This window comes from Saimiri boliviensis, chromosome 16 (assembly GCF_048565385.1).
Source record: "Saimiri boliviensis isolate mSaiBol1 chromosome 16, mSaiBol1.pri, whole genome shotgun sequence".
Lineage (NCBI taxonomy): Eukaryota > Metazoa > Chordata > Mammalia > Primates > Cebidae > Saimiri > Saimiri boliviensis.
Genome location: NC_133464.1, coordinates 71213842 through 71231323, shown reverse-complemented (window position 1 = coordinate 71231323; position 17482 = coordinate 71213842). Strand labels below are relative to the sequence as shown.

The 17482-nt window shown below is 38.1% G+C and overlaps 1 long non-coding RNA gene across 1 annotated transcript in view; it reads right to left on the bottom strand.

Annotated features, from left to right (window-relative positions):
• Positions 1-268: 268 nt before the first annotated feature.
• LOC141581655 (uncharacterized) overlaps positions 269-17482 on the bottom strand; it is a 312920-nt gene continuing 295706 nt past the window's right edge. The window contains exon 5 of the long non-coding RNA XR_012514422.1: positions 269-7068. This is a non-coding gene — a long non-coding RNA (uncharacterized LOC141581655). The remainder of the gene's footprint in view (positions 7069-17482) is intronic.

Here is a 17482-nt window from a genome sequence, read left to right as displayed (position 1 = left end):
GAGATTCACGTATAGCTTAATAAGTATAATCTACTAGATATTATTTAATTTGATTGAAGGTTTATATAACCTTAGAGTCATAGTTCTGATTTTGTTATTATACTTTAGGCTCTGGGGTACATGTGCAGATCACGCAGGATTGTTGCATAGGTACATACATGGCAAGGTGGTTTGCTGCCTCCATCTCCTATATCTGGCATTTCTCCCCACATTACCCCTCCCCACCTTCCCCAACCCCTGCTGTCCCTCCCCTAGGTCCCCCTAAAAGATTCCAGTGTGTGATGCTCCCCTCCCTGTGTCCACGTGTTCTCATTTTTCAACACCTGCCTACGAGTGACAACATACAGTCCTCTATTTTCTGTTCTTTTGTCAGTTTGCTGAGAATGATGGTTTCCAGATTCATCCATGTCCCTATAAAAGACCATGAACTCATCATTTTATATGGCAGTGTAGTATTCCATGGTGTATATGTGCCACATTTTCTTTGTCCAGTCTATCATTGATGGGCATTTGGGTTGGTTCCAGGTCTTTGTTATTGTAAACAGTGTCGCAATGAACATACATGTGCATGTGTCTTTATAATAGAATGATTTATAATCATTGGGGGATATACCCAGTAATGGGATTGCTGGGTCAAGTGGAATTTCTATTTCTAGGTCCTGGTGGAATCGACACACTGTCTTCCACAATGGTTGAACTAATTTACACTCCCACCAACAGTTGAAAATGTTTTCCTGTTTCTCCACATCCTCTCCAGCATCTGTTTTCTCCAGTTTTTTAATGATGGTCATTCTAACTGGTGTGAGATGGTATCTCAATGTGGTTTTGATTTGCATTTCTCTAATGAACAGTGATGATGAGCATTTTTTCATGTTTGTTGGCCTCATATATGTCTTCTTTTGTAAAGTGTCTTCAAATCCTTTGCCCACTTTTGGATGGGTTTGTTTTTTTCTTGTAAATCTGTTTTAGTTCTTTGTAGATTCTGGATATTAGCCCTTTGTCAGACGGGTAGATTGCAAAAATTTTTACCATTCTTTTGGTTGCTGGTTCACTCTAATGATTGTTTCTTTCCCTGTACAGAAGCTCTGAAGTTTAACTAGATCCCGTTTGTCTATTTGGCTTTTGTTGCCATTGCTTTTGGTGTTTTAGTCATGAAGTACTTGCCTATGCCTATATCCTGAATGGTTTTGCCTAGGTTTTCTTTTAGGGTTTTTATGGTGTTAGGTCTTATGTTTAAATCTTTAATCCATCTGGAGTTAATTTTAGTGTACGGTGTCAGGAAGAGGTCCAGTTTCTGCTTTCTGCACATGGCTAGCCAATTTTCACAACACCAATTATTAAACAGGGAATCCTTTCCTCATTGCTTGTTTTTGTCAGGTTTGTCAAAGATCAGATGGTTGTAGATGTGTGGTGTTGCTTCTGAGGCATCTGTTCTGTTCTATTGGTCCATGTCGCTGTTTTGGTACCAGTACCATGCTGTTTTGATTACTGTAGCCTTGTAGTATAGTTTGAAGTCAGGCAGCTTGATGCCTCCTGCTTTGTTCTTTTTGCTTAGCATTGTCTTGGCTATGAAGGGCTCTCTTTTGGGTCCATATGAAGTTTAGAGTCATAGTTTTTCCAGTTCTGTGAAGAAGGTCTTTGGAAGCTTGATGTGGATAGCATTGAATCTATAAATTCCTTTGGGAAGTATGGCCATTTCACAGTATTGATTCTTCCTAACCATGAGCATGGAATTTTTTTTTTTAATCTGTTTGTGTCCTCTCTTATTTCCTTGAGCAGTAGTTTGTAGTTCTGCTTGAAGAGGTCCTTTACATCCTTTGTTAGTTGTATTCCCAGGAATTTTATTCTCTTTGTAGCAATTATGAATGGGAGTTGACTCTTGATTTGGCTCTCTGTTTTTCTGTTATTGGTGTATAGGAATGCTTGTGATTTCTGCACATTGATTTTTGTATCCTGAAACTTTGCTGAAGTTGCTTATCAGTTTCAGGAGATTTGGGGCTGAGACGATGGGTTTTCTAAATAGACAATCATGTCATCTGCAAAGAGAGACAATTTGACTTCCTCCTTCCTAGATGGAATACCCTTTATTTCTTTTTCTTGCCTGATTACTCTGGCACTGACGTCCAATACTATATTGAATAGGCGTGGTGAGAGAGGGCATCCTTGTCTAGTGCCAGATTTCAAAGGGAATGCTTCCAGTTTTTGCCCATTCAGTATGATATTGGCTGTGAGTTTGTTGTAAATAGTTTTTATTATTTTGAGATATGTTCCATAGATACCTAGTTTCTTGATAGTTTTTTAGCAAAAAAAGGCTGTTGAACTTTTTTGAAGGCCTTCTCTGCATCTATTGAGATAATCATGTGTTTTTTCTTAAGTTCTATTTATGTGATGGACTATGTTTACAGACTTGTGTATGTTGAACCAGCCTTGCATCCCCAGAACACAGCCTACTTGGTATTGATGGATAAGCTCTTTGATATGCTGTTGCAATTAGTTTGCCCGCATTTTATTGAAGATTTTTGCATCTATATTCATCATGGAGATTGACCTGAAGTTTTCTTTCTTTGTTGAGTTTCTGCTTGGTTTTGGTATCAGGATGATGTTGGCCTCATAAAATGAGTTAGAGAACATACTCTCTTTTTGTACTGTTTGAAATAGTTTCAGAGGGAATGGTACCAGCTCCTATCTGTAAGTCTGGTAGGATTTGGCTGTGAACACATCTGGACCTGATTTTTTTTTTTTTTTTTGCTTGGTAGGCTACTAATTGCTGCCTCTACTTCAGCCCTTGTTATTGGTCTATTCAGGGTTTCAACTTCTTCCTTGTTTAATCTTGGGAGGGTGCAAGTATCCATGAATATATCAATGTTTACCAGGTTTACTGGTTTATTTGCATAGAGTTGGTTGTAGTAATCTTTGATGGTAGTTTGTATTTCTGTCTAATCAGTGGTGATGTCCCCTTTATTGTTTTTTATTGCGTGATATTTGCATCTTCTCTCTTTTCTTTTTTATTAATCTGGCTAGTGGTCTGTTTTGTTGATCTTTTCAAAAACCAGCCCCTGGATTTATTGACTTTTTGAAGGGTTTTTTTTGTGTCTCTATCTCTTTCATTTCTACTCTGATCTTAGTTATTTCTTGTCTTCTGCTAGCTTTTGAGTTGTTTTGATCTTGCTCCTCTAACTCTTTCAATTTTCACCATAGGGTGTTGATTTTAGATCTTGCTTTGCTTCTCATGTGGGCATTTATTGCTATAAATTTCCCTCTAGACACTGCTTTGAATGTGTTCCAGAGATTCTGGTACGTTGTGTCCTTGTTCTCTTTGATTTCAAAGAACACCTTTATTGAGTTGGTTTCTTAATCCTGAGCTCTAATTTGGTTTTGCTGTGGTCTGAGAGACTGTTATGATTTCCATTCTTTTGCATTTGCTGAGGAGTTATTTACTTCCAATTATGTGGTCAATTTTAGAGTAAGTGCGACATGGTGCTGAGTAGAATATATATTCTGTGGATTTGGGGTAGATAGTTCTGTAGATGTCTATTAGGTTTGCTTGGTCCAGATCTGTGTTCAAGTCCTGGATATACTTGTTGATTTTCTGTCTTGTTGATTTGTCTAATATTGACAGTGGAGTGTTAAAGTCTCCCACTATTATTGTGCATGAGTGTAAGTCTCTTTGTAAGTGATTAAAAACTTGCTTTATGTATCTGGGTGCTCCTGTATTGGGTGCATATATATTTAGAATAGTTAGCTCTGCCGGTTGTATTGGTACTTTTTATGATTTTGTAATGCTCTTCTTTGTCTTTTCTGATATTTGTTGGGTTAAAGTCCGTTTTATCAGAGACTAGGATTGCAACCCCAGCTTTTTTTTGCTCCCCATTTGCTTGGTAGATCTTTTTCCATCCCTTTATTTTGAGTTTATGTGTGTCTTTGCATGTGAGATTGGACTCCTGAATACAGCACACCAAAGGGTCTTGACTTTTTATCCAGTTTGCCAGACTACGTCTTTTGATTGGGGCATTTTGGCCATTTACATTTAATGTTAATATTGTTATGTGGGAATTTGATCCTGCCATTTTGTTACTGGTTGGTTGTTTTGCCCATTGGTTGACGCAGTTTCTTCATTGCATTGTTGGTCTTTACCATTTGGTTCGCTTTTGCAGTGGCTTATACTACTTGTTCCTTTCTGTGTTTAGTGCTTCCTTCAGGAGCTCTTGTAAGGCAGGTCTGGTGGAAACAAAATCTCTCACTAATTTCTTGTCCATAAAGGATTTTATTTCTCCTTCACTTGTGAAGCTTAGTCTGGCTGGATATGAAATACTGGGATTAAAGTTCTTTCCTTTAAGGATGTTGAATATTGTCTCCCACTCTCTTCTGGCTTGTAGGGTTTCTGCTGAGAGATCCGCTGAGAGTCTGATGAGTTTCCCCCTTGTGGGTGACCCATCCTTTTTCTCTGGCTGCGCTTAGCAGTTTTTCCTTCATTTCAACCCTGGTGAATCTGACGATTATGTGCCTTGGGGTTGCTCTTCTTGAGGAATATCTTTGCGGTGTTCTTTGTATTTTCTGTATTTGAATGTTGGCCTGCTTTGCTAGGTTGGGGAAGTTCTCCTGAATAATATCCTGAAGAGTGTTTTTGAGCTTGGGTTCATTCTCCCCATCCTCTTCAGGTGCACCTATCAATTGTAGATTAGGTCTTTTCACATAATACCATATTTCTTGGAGGCTTTATTCATTTCTTTTCACTCTTTTTTTCTCTTTTCTTGCCTTCTCTTTTTATTTCATTGAGTTGACCTTCAATCTCTGATATCCTTTCTTCTCCTTGATCGATTCAGGTATTGGAACTTGTGTGTGCTTTGCGAAGTTCTCATGCTGTGTGTTTTTCAGCTCCATCAAGTCTTTTATGTTCGTCTCTAGGCTGGTTATTCTAGTTAGCATTTTGTCTAACCTTTTTTCAAGGTTCTTAGTTTCTTTACACTGGGTTAGGACATGATCTTTTAGCTCAGAGAAGTTTGTTATTACCCACCATCTGAAGCATCCTTCTGTCATTTTGTCAAATTCATTCTGCATCTTATTTTGTTGTCTTGCTGGTGAGGAATTGTGATCTCTTGGGGGAGGTTAGGCATTCTGGAGTTTGATGATTTCATCTTTTTTGCACTGGTTTCTCTCATGTTTGTGGGTTTATCTATCTTTGATCTTTCTTTGAAGCTGGTGATTTTGGGTTGGATTTCTGAGGTGACATCCTTTCTGTTAAAGTCAGGGTTATTTCTCCTGTATGAGGTTTTTGTTTTTGTTTTTTTAATTTTTGTACGTGTCAGTGTGCTGCTTAAGACAGTCTGTTACTTGTCTACCTGTGGAGGTGCTGCTGGGTTGCCTCAGTCTCAGCCAGGCTGCTCTTTATTCTTCTCCTGGTTTCTGTTTACACAGGTAAGTTTAGTCCCATCTTCCTTATGGCCTGCATTTTTCCCTCCGCCGAGCCTGCTCATCCCAGATGGAGCTCAGTCTGATGTGTTAACTGCGAAACTCTCCAGCAAGAGGGCTTCTGCTTGCTGAATCTTGTGGGGGTGGGACCTGTCTGGCCCTATCATCCAACTCCCTGCTTTCAGTTCTCCCTCCTTCCGTGGGACAGGCAGTTCCATCCCGCAGGCCTTCTTGGTGTTAGTCAAAGTCTCCACCCTGGTCTGTGCCAACAATTTGTGGCACCACACCAGCCAGGGCTTTTGCCTGAGTCTGCAACTCGGGGCAGTTCTCAGCTAGGCAGCATTTTCCTAGACTGCTGCAGAAGTCACAGAGTGAAGCACAGTGTCTGAATTGGAGTACCAAGGAGGTAAAGTCCCCTAATTCTCTGTGCCAGATGCACTTCCCGGGTGGGGCAGAACCCCGCCTTTTCTCTGCTTACCCTCTTTGGGCTACTCTCACCACCTTTTTTGGGGGGGTTAATCCCACTGTTCAACCAGTGCCTTTGAAACGAACCCAGTACCTCATTCAGAGACGCAGAAGTCTCTCTTCTTCTGTATGTCACTTGCTGGGAGCTGCACTCAGGAGAAGCTCCCTTTCAGCCATCTTGGCAGAAGTCCTCCATAGTTCTGAATTTTAATTTCTCATATAATTCTTAATATATAAAAATAACTGGAGATTGAATTGAATATATAAAAAACCCCAAGTCATATGCCAAATAATGTTTTATTATCATTGTATACTTTTTAAAATATATTTATCCATTTCCCTTTAACACCATATTTTTTTTAAAACCATATAAGATTAAGATTTTAAATAGGGTCATTTAAAGTAAAATGGCTTAGATATAAGATTTTCCTTAATGCCATAACAACTAAAATAATATACACAATGACTGCAGGCATTGGAAGGCAACCAATGTGGATTACAGTCTTTGAACAAAGAAAACATAGAAAGTTAAGATCACACATATATTCCATCTTTCCCCCAAGAGCATTTACCGATTGCTAAGCTGCTACATAGAACCCAAGATGAATGGCAATTTCACTAGGCAAGGGAGATAGAGATTAGAACTTAAGGGTACTGAAGGGGTTGAACTGAGAAGGAGGATTGATTCCATAGGGAGGTAGAGATAAAAAAGGAGTCATAAAGTGTTCCCCCAATTTTGGGGGAGTTTTTTTTGCCAACTACTGAGATTTGTATATGTAAAAAGAGATTCTAGAAGGGAAAGCATAGAATAGCTGCTAGAAGCTAGAGATTGTAGCAGAAATCAAAGAGGCCACATAGTATTAGGAAGATAGAAGATAATCATTGGTTCCAGCTTTAGTGGAGAGAATTTGATGAATAGTAAGATTTAGCTAGAGTTTCCGGTGGAACCATGTTGTAAGAGTAAGACCTAGTTTCTAGGAGTAAGGGTCCTGTCTCTTGTAGGTGTAAGAGGAAAGCTGAAATAATGTACCTTTAAAAAGCCTGAAACCAAACCTTGAAAAAATTAAGAAGATGTGCCTGGCTGGATACAATGGCTCATGCCTGCAATCTCAGCACTCTGGGAGACTGAGGTCGGCAGATTGCTTCAGTCCACGAAGTTGAGACCATGCTGGGCAACATGGCAAAACCTCATCTCTGTAAAAAAAAAAAAACAAAAATTAGCTGGGTGGTGGTATGAGCCTGTAGTCCCAGCTACTCAGGAGGCTGAGGCAGGAGGGCCACTTGAGCCTGGGAGGTCCAGATTGCAATGAGCTGTGATCACATCACCGCACTCCAACCTGGGTAATAGAACAAAACCTCATCTCGAAAAAAAAAAAAAAAAAAGTGTGTCTGAATTTAAGGGCTTGCCAGAGAATAATTAACAATCTTTGGGGAATATAGTAAAATTCAGATAATCTTTAATGTATCTTCTATATCTTCCACAATAGGCATATAAAAAAATAAAGATGAGCTTCTTCCAAGATGACTGAGTAGAAGTAGCTGGTGTGCACTGCTCTTACAGAGAGAAGAAAGAGTGGTGAGTGGACTCCAGATCTTCAACTGGACCATCCAGTTGGACACAATGAGATTCATCAAGGAAACAACTCAACCCACAGAGAACAGAGGAGCGAGACAGGACAATCATTCACCTAGAAGGGGCAGAGAGCCAGGAGATGTCCCTGGAGATGTCCCTCACCATGGGAAAATGGTGAGTAAGTGAGAGTCCCTGGGGCACCACACTTCTGCCACAGACCTTTGCAACCCTGAGCTCAGGAGATCCCCCATGACCCGTGTGTCCTACCCATGCCTCTGGACTGACGCAGACAGCTGTATGGAATGTGGGCAGAGCTGCCACTCAGACACACATAAAATCCTCAGAGCTTTGGATCCCTGGGCACCCTGGTACCAACAGCTGCAGCTGCGGCAATGGGGAAGGTCAAACTCCCTTGTATGTACTCAGAACAGGGGCAGAACCCATGGGGCTAAGCAGTGGATGGACTGTGGGGCTCTTCTACACTGCACATTGCCAGAGTGGCCTGGGACCTTAGCATGGCCACAGGAGCCCCACCTGGGTTCTCCAGAAACAGCTCTGCACTTCTCTGGGATGGAGATCCTGGAAGTGGCAGGCAGGCTATTTTTGCCACTTAACTGCCCTTGCTCCCTTGCCCTCAGGCTTGGGAGTGAGCACAGTGATTGGAGACTGACATAATACCCCCAGCACAGGGCATAGGCTTGCAGAAAAGCAGCTGGACTGTTTTCCACATGGGTCCTCACCCCTGCTACTCCTTTTCACTGGGCAGCGCCTCTTGACCTGGGCCGCCGGCACAACCACCCTGCCCCAACATGAACATTTTGTCAGTGATGGCTCTGTGTTTCCCTGAGGAGAAAATCCAAAAGACAACCCATAGGCCTGTGCTATTGCAGCTGCAGTGGTATGGCCCTGACTCCCTTCAAGCTGAGGGAAAGAACAAAGAATCTGGTACCTACATTGTTTCCCCCGCCCCCCAACCCAACACTCCAGCATACCAGAGCCACCATATGGAGAAAAGCCCAGTCTCTCTTCCCTGTAACCCCCACCCACCACTGTTCACCAGGCAAGTCCCCTGACTGGGGACTGCAGAGCAGTTGTCCTACCCCCGGGTGAGAACTCCCAATGCTACTGGCTCTATATTTTCCTGAGGTGGGGCTCCCAGAAGCAATTGACATCCCCTCTGACATTGCCATAGCAGCAGTTCTGCTTTTATGGCACTCAGCCTGGAGAGAAACAGCCTGAGGTCTTTGCTCACACTTCTAGCATACCACAGTCACAATATGGAGAGAAACCCAGTCTTTCCTCCTGGTGAGCCCTTGACCTCTCCCTTTTCACCAAATGTAAGTCTCCAGCTTGGGCTAACAGTGTAGTCACCTCACCCTTGGGCTGAACATTCACTGTAGCAGTGGCTAGCATTGATCTGAGATAGGGCTCCCAGGGACAACTGAAAGCCCCTCTGCCACTGCATTGGTACTGCCCTTGCTGCCCTTGGACTAAAGTAGGAGCAGAGACCTTGAGTGCTTAATGTCCAGGAAGCTGCAGCTGCCCTAAGGAGAAGAGGCCAGCCTGTCTCCACTGTGAGCCCCCTGCCACCCTTGCTCATCACCAGGCAGGGCCTCCAGGACATGGGTCTACAATGCAGCTGCCTCAAACACAAGCCCATCTCTCCAATTGGTAGTGGCTCTGCATCATTCTACGGTGGAGCCTCAAGAGGCAAGTGGAAGGTTCTCTGCCACTGCCAAGGTCCCTTCTCCTGCTGCCTTCAAGCTGGGGAGGGAAAGTAAAGCCTTAGTTCATGCCTAGGCAGCAGTGTGCGGCCCAGTAGTGCCACGGTTAGACTTTTAGCCAGCACTGGAGTGGGAAAAGAGCCCACACTTTCAGAGCACTGAGAGAGAGCATGGCTGCAGTCATGAGGAAATACAGAGGAGCCATGTGGTGGAGCATGAGCCCACCTACTGGCCATTACACTTCAGTGCCATCAACTGAATCATAGCCTGAACTCCAATTCCAAAATTAATTTGCTAATATACCCCTGTGAAAACAAGGATAAGATTTCAACAACAAATAAAGACCCTGCACAAAGCCTCGGGCCTCAAAAAACATTCAGAAAAAGAGTCAACTGACTGCACTCAATAACACCACAGTTAAAGGAGCATCAGTCCACATAGATGAGAAAGTATTAGTACAAGAACTCCGACAACTAAAAAAGCCAGTGTTTTCTTTCCTCCAAATAACTGCACTAGTTCCCAAGGAAGGGTTGTTAACCAGGCTGAAATGGTTGAAATAACAGAGAAAGAATTCAAAATATGGGCAGGAATGATGATGATCATCAAAATTCAAGAGAAAGTCAAAACCCAATCCAAGAAATCTAACAATTAAAATAAAAAAATACAGGAACTGAAAGACAAAATGGCCAATATAAGAAAGAACCAAACTGATCTGATATAGCTAAAAAACACACTAAAGAATTCCTCAATATAATCACACGTATTAGCAGCAGAATAGACCAAGCAGAAGAAAGAATTTCAGAGCTCAAAGGCTACATCTCTGACAACTCAGACAAAAATAAGAATAAAAAGGAATGAACAAAACCTCTGAGAAATATGGGGTGATGTAGAGAACAAATCTATGACTCATGGACATCCCTCAAAGAGAGGAGGAGAAAGCACCAACTTGGAAAACATTTCAGGATATCATCTATGAAGACTTCCCCAACATCACTAAAGAGGCCAACGTTCAAATTCAGGAAATGCAGAAAACCCTTGTGAGATTCTACACAAGAAGATTATCCACAAGACACATGGCAATCAGATTCTTCAAGGTCAAAACAAAATTAAAAATGTTAAAGAAAGCTAGAGAGAAGAGGCAGGTCACCTAAAAAGACACCTCATTAGGCTAACAGCAGATCTTTCAGCAGAAACCCTACAAACCAGAAGAGATTAGGAGTCTGTATTCAGCATTATTAAGGAAAGAGAAATTCAACCAAGACTCTCATATTTAGCCAAACTAAGCTTCATTAGTGAAGGAGAAATAAGATCCCAATCAGACAAGCAAATGCTAAGGGAATTAATTACCACCATACATGCTTTATAAGGCATCCTGAAGCAAGTGCCAAATGTGGAAAGCAAAGACTTTACTGGCTACTGCAAAAGAACATTAAATACATAGACCATTGACACTATAAAACCAACCACACAAAGCTGCATAATAACCAGCTAACAGCATAATGACAGGGTCAAATCAACAAATACCAATATTAACCTTGAAAGTAAAGGGGATAAGTGACCCAATGAAAAGTCACAGAGTGGCAAGTTGACTAAAGAGCAACACCCTGGCCAGACAGGTGGCTCATGCTTGCAATCCCAGCATTTTGGGAGGTTGATGCAGGTGAATCAGGAGTTCGAGACCACCCTGGCCAATATGGTGAAATGCTGTCTCTACCAAAAATACAAAAATTACCCCTGAACATGGTGGTGCTTATCTATAGTCCCAGCTACTAAGGAAGCTGAGGCGGGAGGATCACTTAAAACCAGGAGGCAAAGGTTGCAGTGAGCTAAGATCATGCCATTGCACTCTAGCCTGGTGATGGTGGGGGGGAAGCAAGACTCAATTGTATGCTGTCTTCAAGAGACCCATCTCACATGTATCCATAGCTCAAAGTAAAGGCATGAAGAAAAATCTACCAAGCCAATGGAAAACAAAAAAGAGCCAAGGGTTGATAGTCTGATTTCAGTCAAAACAGACTTTAAACCAACAATTATCAAAAAAAGACAAAGGAAGATAGATATTACATAATAGTAAAGGGTTCAATACAACAAAAAAAATTACTATTTTAAATATATATGCAGTCAACATAGGAGAATCCAGATTCATAAAGCAAGTTTTTAGAGACCTATGAAGAGACTTAGATAACTAGACAATAATAGTGGTAGACTTCAACACCCCACTGACAGTATTACACAGATCACTGAGGCAGAAAACTCACAAAAATATCCAGGACCCACACTCAACATTGACCAAATGGAGCCAAATAGAAATCTGCAGAACTTTCCACCAAACACCACCAGAATGTATATTCTACTCATCTGTACATAGCACACACTGTAAAATAGAAAAAACAATTAGCCATAAAACATAGCATGCACTGTAAAATAGAAAACACAATTAGCCATAAAACAATCTTCAGGGAATACAAAACAAGCAAACAAAAACAAAATCATACAAATCACATTCTTAGACCACAGCACAATAAAAATAGAAATCATGACTTAACCCTCAAAACCATAAAATTACATGGAAATTAAAAAAAAAAAACATGCTTTTGAATGACCTTTGGATAAACAATAAAATCAAAGCAGAAATCAATAAATTATTTGAAACTAAGAAGAATAAAGATACAACATACTAGAATCTCTGAGACATAGCAAAAGCAGTGTTAAGAGGGATGTTTATAGTGCTAAATGCCACACCAAAAAGTTAGAAAGACCTCCAGTTAACAATTTTACAACACATGTAGCGGAACTAGAGAAATAAGAGCTAGCAACCTCAAAGCTAGTAGAAGACAAGGAGTAAAGGAGTAACAAAAATCAAAGTTGAATGGAAAGATACTGAGAAGCAAAAAACTATACAAAAGAGTAACAAAAGATCAAATCTAGGAATTGATCCTTTGAAAAAATAGATTAGATAGATAAACTCCCACTCAGAATAATAAAGAAAACAGGGAGAAGATCCAAATAAACAAAATCAGAAATGACAAAGGGAACATTACCACTAACCCTACAGAATATAAAAAAACCTTCAGAGACTACTATGAGAACCTCAATGCACACTAGATTGAAACCTAGAAGAAATTGATAAATCCCTGAAAATGTGCAACCTCCCAAGATTGTACTAAGAAGAAATTAAAACTATGAACAGACCAATAATGAGTTCTCAAAGTAAATCAGTAATAAAAAGCCTGCAAACCAGATAAAGCCCAGGACCAGATGGATTCAGAGCTGAATTCTACCAGACATATTAAGAAGACCTGGTATAATCCCTACTGAGAATATTCCAAAACATTGAGGAGGAGGAATTCTTCTCTAATTCATTCTATGAGCCCAGCATTCTTCTGATACCAAAACTTGGCAGACAACAACAAATGAAGAAAACTACAAGCCAGTATTTTTGATGAACAAAGACGTAAAAATTCTCAACGAAAATATTAGCAAACTGAATCCAGAATCTAAATGACCACAGTCTTTTAGGCTTTATTCTTGGAATGCAAGGTTGATTCAATATAGACAAAAAATCAATCTAATTCATTGCATAAACAAAATTAGAAACAAAAATAACATGATCATCTCAATAGATACATAAAAGGCTTTTGATAAAATTCAACAGCATTTCATGTTAAAAACTCTCAACAAAATAAGCATCGAAGCTACAAACTCAAATAAGAGCCACTTATGAAAAATTCACAACCAACATCATCCTGAATGAGCAAAAGCTGGAAGCATTCCCCTTGAAAACTGAAACAAGACAAGAATGCTCTCTCTCATTATTTTTATTAAACATACTACTGGAAGTCCTAAGCAGAATAATTGGCCAAAAGGAAAGAAAAAAGGGCATCCAAATAGGATGATAGCAAGTCAAATGATCCTCTTTTGCAGACAATATGATTCTATACCTAGCAAGCCATATAGTCCCTGCCCAAAGACTCCTTGATTTAATAAACAACTTCAGCAAGGTTTCAGGATTCAAAATTAGTGTACAAAAATAAGTAGCATTCCTATGTAGCAACAATAACCAAGTTAGAGCCAAATCAAGAACACAATCACATTCACAATAGCCATAAAAAGTATAAAATACCCAGGAATACATCTAACCAGGGAGGTGAAAGATGCTTATTATGAGAATTAAAATCACTGCTCAAAGAAATCAGAGATGATGCAAACAAATGGAAAATCTCCCATGCTTACAGATAAGAAGAATTAATATTGCTAAAATGGCCATAAGGTCCAGAGCAATTTACAGACTCAATACTATTCTAACAAAATTACCACCTTTCAAAGAACTAGGAAAAAACTATTTTAAAATTAATATGGAACCAACAAAAAAAAAAAAGCTCAAATAGTAAAGGCAATAATAAGCAAAAAGAAACAAGCTGGAGGCATCCCATTACCAAACTTTAAACTATTCAACACGGCTACAATAACAAAACAGCATGGGTTTCGTACCAAAACAGAGATATAGATCAGTGGAACAGAAGAGAGAGCTCAGATATAATACTCTATGACTACAACCATTTAGATTACCTTGACAAAGTTGACAAAAACAAGCAATAGAAAAATGAGTCCCTATTCAATAAATGGTGTGGGGTAACTGACTAGCCATATTAAGAAGATTGAAACTGGACTCCTTTCTTACACCATATACAAAAATCAGTTCAAGATGGATTGAAGACCTAAATGTAAAACACGAAACTATTAAAATCCTGCAAAATAATCTAGGAAATACCATTCTGGACATAGACACTAGCAAAGATTTCATGACAAAGATACAAAAAGCAATTGCAAAAGCAACAACAAAAAATGGACACATGAGACCAAATTAAAGAGTTTCAGCGCAGCAAAATAAACTATCAGCAGCATTATATGGTTTGACTCTGTGTCCCAACCCAATTCTCATATCAAATTATAGTTTTCTGAGTGTTGGAGGAGGGGCCTGGTGACAGGTGATTGAATCATAGGGGCAAACTTTCCCCTCGCTGTTCTCATGACAGTGAGTTCTTATGAGATCTGGTAGTTTAAAAGTCTGTGGCACTTACCCCTTCACTCTCTTCTTCCTGCTTTTGCCACATAAGATGTATCTTCTTCCTCTTCACCTTCCACCATGATTGTAAGTTTCCTGAGACCACCCCAGCCATGTTTCCTGTTCAGCCTGCCAAACTGTAAATCAATTAAACCTCTTTTCTTTATAAACTCAGTCTCAGGTAGTTCTTTATAGCAATGCAAGAATAGACAAATACATAGAATAAACACACAACCTACAGAATGGTGGAAAATATTTGCAAACTGTGCATTCAAAAAGGGTGTAATATCCGGAATCTGTAAGAAACTTAAACAAATGAACGAGCAAAAAACAACCCCATTAAAGAGTGGGCAAAGGACACCATTCAAAAGAAGGCATACATGTGGCCAACAAACATATAACAACTTATTAACACCACTAATCATTAGAGAAATGCAAATCAAAACCATACTGAGATACCATCTCACACATGTCAGAAGCACTATTATTAAAATTTTCAAAAAATAACAGATGCTGCCAAGGTTGTGGAGAAAAGGGAGCACTTACACACTGCTGCTGGGAACATAAATTAGTTTAGCCATTACAGAAGGCTGTTTGGATATCTCTCAAAGAACTTAACATAGAATTACCATTTGATTCAACAATTCCATTACTGAGTATATACCAAAAGGAATATAAATCATTCCACCATGAAGAACATTTATGCATATGTTCATTGCAGCACTTATCACTATAGCAAAGACATGGAATCAACCTACATGACCATCAGTAGTACACTGGATAAAGAAAAAGTAGAAAACACACACCATGTAATACTATTCAGTTTTAAAAAAGAACAAAATCATCTTTTTTTTCAGAAACATGTATGCTACAGGAGACCTGCTTATCCTAAGAAAACTAATGTGGAAACAGAAAACAAAATACTACATGTTCTCATTTATAAGTCAGAGCTAACCATTCAGAACACATGGACACAAAGAATAGAATGTTAGACACCAAGGCCTACTTGAGTGAGGAGAGTGGGAGGAGGGAGAGAGAAATTCTGCCTACTGGGTACTATGCTTATTATGTGGGTGACAAAATAATCTGAACATCAAACTTCATGACATGCTAGTTACCTATACAACAAACCTGTTCTTGTACCTTTGAACTTAAAATAAAATTTTAAAATAATCATGAAAGTAGGTAACTAAAGTTTAGAGAAAAAGTATAAAGTAAAGGAGCTCAAGAGATGATCTAGTTAATGGAATTGAAATTAAGTCTTCAAAATTACTCTGCTTATATATTAATGAAATTTAAAAGAAAAATAATCTTAAAAGCAGGATGAAATAATATTCAATAAAAATATTAATCTTATTTAATAATAGTCCAATTTAAAATTAAAAAATTTAATAATATTAAAAATTAGATAGGATAAACAATTAGTGAACCCAAAGACAGGTCAATAAAACTTTTACATACTGAAGCAGAGAAGATAATAATTTTAAAAAGGGATATTTGGAACATAATAAAATAGTTTGAATGATATAGTTATTGCTCAGAAAAACAGAAGAAGATGGAATAGGAACAATATTTGATAAAGTATCTGAAAATTTTCAATTCAGATAAAATTATCAATTCACATTTATAAAGCACACTAAAACCCATTTGGGCAAATATAAAGATGATCACATCTGGATATGTCCTAGTCAAACTGCTGAATATCAAAGACAAAGGGAAATATTTTAAAGCAGTTAGAAAAAAGTCATGGTATCTTCAAAGGAAAATCAAGACCAATATTTAAATTTTTGTCAAAAACTATAGAAGCTGGAATATAAGAGAATTATATCTTAAAAATATTAAAAGTAAACATAAACCCCTCAAAATCTATACTCTATGAAAATACCCTTCAAAATGAAAAAACATTCACTTATTGATTTTATCATATTCTTTTGTCATATATAGAAACAAACAATCATAAGCTAAAATAATTCACAGATCTTCTCTAAAATGAATACTAAAGGACTAAAACAAAAGAAACACAGAAAAAGAAAGAAAGAATGAAGTTGAATAAATGCCAATAGAAAATTCCAAACTGAAATGCAAAGTGAAAAAATAAAATTCAGAATAAAATATAAAAAAACTATAGGGCAATTACAAATGTCATAACATACTCATAATGAGAATACTAGAGGGAGAAGAGAGAAAAGAACAGAAAAAAAATTAATGTATTTGCTTAAATAATGATAGGGAATGCTCCCAAATTAATAATAAATACCAACTACAAATCCAGAAAGGTCAGATATGGCCATGGAGGATAACCACTAAAAATCTTATACCTCACCATATCTTATTCAAACTGCAGAAAATCAAAAAACAAAGAGAAAGCTTTGAAAGAATCTAGAGAAGTATCTTTACCACAGAAGAGAAAGGATAAAAATTACATCAGCTATTTTCTCAAAAAAATATGCAAGCAAGAAAAAAGAGTAAAATATTTTAAGTTGTTGAATGAAAAAAGAATTCTAAGATTCTGTATCCCACAAAATAATCTCTAAATAATGGCTTTCTGAGACAAATGAAATTTGAGGTAATTTTTAGCCAATAGTTTTGCCTTGCAAGAAATATTAAAAGGAATTTTTAAGAAGGAATGAAAAATGACACAAGTCAGAAATTCAGATCTGTATAAGAAGAAGAGCATTAGAGAAGGAATACATTAAGGTAAAAATAAAATACATTTATTCTTAAATAATTTAACAAATAACAGTTCAGTTATAATAATAGCAACATAGTATTCAGTGATTATAGCTTATAAGTAAGTGAAATATTAACCACCTCAATGTGGTAAGGGAGAAGAGGGAGGAATTGGGAATAATCTCCTATGTTTGTTCTACCCATCAAGTATTATACTGTAATTTGAAAAAAGACTTGAATTAGTTGTACATGTATATTTCAAACTCAAGGGCAACCACTTTAAAAAGTAATATATACATACATATATATATATATATATATACACACACACATGTATGTATATATGTGTATATATATGTATGTATATATGTATGTATATATGTGTGTATATATATATAATTTATATGCTAAAGGTAGAGAAGAAATGGAATCATGTAAACTCATAAAATGCTCAACCAAAAGCAGAGAAGTCAGAGTGAAAGAAAAAAATAAGGGTAGCAAACAATCATAACAGATGTGATAGATATTAATACAACTGTACCAATAATTACCTTAAATATAAATTTTCTAAATACA